The 4,302-nt window shown below is 38.9% G+C and overlaps 1 long non-coding RNA gene across 1 annotated transcript; it reads left to right on the top strand.

Annotated features, from left to right (window-relative positions):
- Positions 1–270: 270 nt before the first annotated feature.
- LOC138830201 (uncharacterized) lies at positions 271–3,435 on the top strand. The gene is made up of 3 exons (XR_011372916.1): positions 271–354; positions 2,291–2,479; positions 3,370–3,435. It is a non-coding gene; the product is annotated as an uncharacterized lncRNA (long non-coding RNA).
- Positions 3,436–4,302: the final 867 nt, after the last annotated feature.

The raw sequence follows: 4,302 nt of genomic DNA, 5'->3' as shown, positions 1-4,302 counted from the left end.
TGAAGGGATGAGATTGTCAAACCAGAAATGAACTCATTACCTAATTTACAAAATTAAAAATCTGGGTTGATGATTCTCTCCTCCAGTTTTTGTAGGTGCCCTTAAGGCCCATCGATGGAGATTTTGAAGGTTAACTTATATGATAATTAATATAGAGCCAGAATCTCTTAAGAAATTTTATGAAAAGTATTTCATTCTTAGTACTGGTTTCTCTTTGAGTGGTGATTCTATATGTTGTTGGCAGAGCTAATTTTTTTTCTTCTTGTCTTTAGTACTTGTCAGGTGTTGAAATCCTTCTTAAAGCTTTGCAACAGAAGTCTGCTATATCTTGGCACCCTGCCCCTAACTAAAATGGTAATCAACGTTTGAAATTAATGTACTTGATATGAGTTTTATTTATTTATTTAATTTGTTTTTGGTGGTGAACTCTGGGCCTGGTCGCTGTCCTTCAGTCCTTCAGCTCAAGATTAGTGCTCTACCACTTGAGCCTCAGTACCTCTTCTAGCTTTTCTGCTTAGGTGGTGCTGCAGAATCAAACCCAGGGTCTCGTGCATTCAAGATAAGCTGTCTACAACCAATCCACCTTTTCAGCCCTTAGGAGTGGTATTATTGTGCACGGATCTATCAAGCAAATCTATTTACCAAATGTGTTTATTTGCCACTATACATATTCAAAATTATGAATTATCTGATATTTTAATGAATAAAACTGTTATCATTGTTACCAGAAATTGTTTGTCTCCTCATGCTGTAAACATGGAGGAGGCATTTTAAACTAAAACTACAAAATAAATTTTAAGATCTTGGTGTTAACAAATGTGTCCAGGTGTTGTTACATTAAACAGAGAATTCAAAATGGTTTTTCTTCATGAATACAGAGATCAAAGTTCTTATAATACTTTTTTCAAAATGCAAATTAAAGGGAAAATCAGTCAGGAGGTAAAATTTATATTGAATGTAAATTTTTAAAGAGGAAAAGAAGATCCTAGATGGCAGACTAAAGACAAAGCAACATCAGAGCCCTATATGCTCAATACTAAATAAGAAGCTTTAATTGAAAAATTCAGCTGGAATGTGAGCATCAGGCAAAGGCAAGCAATCAGAGCCTACCACCAACAAAGAAACACCATAATGTATATCTCAGAAAAAGGAAACAAGTTCAGACCAGGGCTCAACATCCTTATCCTTGATTTCAATGATACACATACACCCCCCCTACACACACACAGAAACACTCACTCACACACACACACACACACACACACACACACACACACACACACACAAACACACACACACACACACACAAGAATGTATGCAACAGCTCAACCTACTCACATCCATTCAACATGAATCAAAGATCTTCCTGTAATATTTGAAACTTTAAAAGTTTCAAGTCTTGTAAATAATTGATAACAGATGCATAAGCAATTATTTTCTGAATAGCATCTGCTATGAAAATGAGAGTTCATGATTGTTATAACTACTTAAACATCTCTGAATCGCAAAAGAATTAAACTAGAGACAATCCGAATTTGGGGACTATATTTCTACCAGCTCTTCTGCAAAGGCTTAATAAGAAGTTATGAAATCTAAACTTAAATACCAAATCAATACAATTAATAATTGTGTAAGTGAAGTGAAAGACACTGATCAGAGACCTATGCTGTCTCCAGTTCTCAGCCAGCTGCACACTGTGGCACCTTTGATTCTGCAGGGCCTGGCCTACAGTTGTATCCCCAGAGCAGTGATCCTGCTGGGGTTGGGGCTGGGAGATTTGTGGAGAGGAGGGGTGGCCACGGGGGAGGCCAAGCTGGGATTGGGGGTGGTGGTGGTAGGGAGAGGATGGGAGGCCCTGGCAGAGGCTGGTGAAGGGAGGAAGGAGGCAGTAGCCCAGTGGCTCAGGAAGCAGCAACTGCAAAGGCAGCTGGGTTCTGGGGAGTGTCTGTGAGGTGCAGAGTTTGGCCCCTGGGGTCTGGAGGCTGGGTGAGGAGAGGAAGGAGTCTCAAATCCCACCTAAACAGACAATGAGAAATGAGACAACCAGTGGCTGAAGAATTACAAGAAGAAAGGCAGGGACTTGGGACTTGTAGGTAAACTCTGGGGGCGGGGAGGACAGCAGTGTTGGACAAGTGGTAGTCATGCCTCTCTGGAGGCTGTGGGCTTGGCCTCACTCTTGTCTTGAAGCAGGCACCGTATAATTCTGCCTGGAATCTTTAATAGTAGCTTAGTTTAACCTTAAAGTCTAATTTATTTGCTTTGCTTTTTTTTTTTTTTTTTTTGCTTACAGTAATAGAAGAATTGGTGGGACAATCTGAAAGGATCTCTGGCTTCTTATTTTCTCATCACCCTGAGCTACAACCTGTGTGCTACCAGCTTAGATGATGGGACTTTGAAATTCTGGAAAGCAGATGCACATCATAAGGCCCCATGGCTTTGGGATTTCTCACATTCTTTTTAAAATGTAATTGTTACTAAGGTGTGTACAGTGATTTCAAAATTCATGTAATGTGTACACTTGTCTTGTAGACAATGCCATCCTTTCCTGAGCTTTTTCCCAGTTTCTGTTTTTTTTTTGTTGTTGTTGATTGTTTTTGTTTTTGTTCCTGACCTTCAGCTTGAACTCAGGATTGGGTGTTGCCCCTGAGTTTTTTGTAATCAAGGCTACTTTACCTCTGGAGCCCCAGCTCCTTTTATGGCTTTTTGGTTGTTAATTGGAGAGAAGAGTCTCAGAGATTTTCTCACTCCATCTGGTTTTGAACTGAGATCATCAGCCTCCTGAGTAGCTAGTATTCTAGGCCTGAGTCCCCAGTGTCCAGCTACTAAAGTGTTGGTTTCATCCTTCCCTGTTTGTGTTACAACTTTCCTTAACTCTTGGCACTAATACTACATATTGCTTGGCTCAAATCTGAATCGGTGGAACATGCTGTATTTTGAGGAAGGCAGGAATAGGAAACTGTAGGCCATAGGGACATATAAGCTAAACAAATCATTGGGAACATGGCATAAACACAAATAAGTTTATTGCCAGTTGACTGTGTCATGTCTTTACTGTTAATTCTGCATGGCCTGTGGATGATGTTATACATATCCAAATGGTCATTGGCAGAAATAAGGTTTCTCATCCTGTTCTATAAACAAAACAAAAACCAACCAAAAAATACTACCTATGAGTCCAGCAATTTCCTCTAATTAGAGATCAGTATGCCCTAGTTTATGAAAAAATATCCATTATTCAAGTGCTGCTACTTTTTCTAACCACAAATATAATGAAATATGTAGATGTCTGTAGAATTGCATATGAACACCATCATTTTAATTCACAAAAAATTCAGACATTTAAATGTTTATTTATCTATTTTTTGTCAGATGTGGGGCTTGAACTCAGTGCCTGGGCACTGTCTGTGAGACTCTGTGCTCAACATAGTTAGCACTCTACCAATTGAGCCACAGAGACACTTCTGACTTCTGAGTTGTTAATTGGAGGTAAGAGTCTTATGGGTTTTTTTCTTCCTGAGCTGACTTAAAACTGTGATCCTCAGATCTCAGCATCCTGAGTAGCTGGGATTACAGGAATGAGCCACTGGCACCTGGCTTCAATAGTCATTTTTAAAATGATGAACTGCTTGGTGCCTCTGGCTCACATATATAATCCTAGCTATAGTTAGGATTACAGGTATGAGAAACAAACACTAGGTGTGTGTTGTTTATGATGGTTTATATTGGCATGTTTTGATATTGTTTGTTTCTTATACTACATTGCTCTTATTTTTATTTTCACCTAGGTGGGGGTGATAGGTACTAGCCAGTGTTGAACCTTCTTTGGTTGAGATGGAGCCATGTGGAAGTTCTTGCCTAGTATGGCATGAAATTGAAATCCTCCAGCTCTCAGCTCCCAATGAACCTGGGATGATAGATGTATTCCATCACGCAGAGCCAGTGGTTGGGGAGCATTGCAGAAAAAAACTACACTGGTCTTGAACTGATGTCCCAAATAGCTAGCTTTACAGGCATATGCCTTCAAAACCTTGTTGTATTCAATTTCACTTTGAAGTAGTGTTTGTACATACTTAGAGAGTACAATGATAACACACTACATGTTTAATATATAGAAGTCAATACAATTAGCAGGTTAATCTCCTAAAACATTGAAGCTAATGTATTTTGGTAACCTCCTGACTGTGCTAGTTATTTTAGAATATACCATAAACATGAATACAATGATGATGTGTTCTAGAAGATTGAAAGTTTATAGATATTGAGGCAAGTTAGACTATGTGTAGTAAATATATATTTATCCAT

Source organism: Dipodomys merriami, unplaced genomic scaffold, assembly GCF_024711535.1.
Source record: "Dipodomys merriami isolate MVZ:Mamm:240054 unplaced genomic scaffold, mDipMer1.0.p SCAF_1857, whole genome shotgun sequence".
In the NCBI taxonomy this organism is placed as follows: Eukaryota; Metazoa; Chordata; class Mammalia; order Rodentia; family Heteromyidae; genus Dipodomys; species Dipodomys merriami.
Note: the sequence above shows the minus strand (reverse complement) of the source record. Positions and strands in the feature narration are given on the sequence as shown.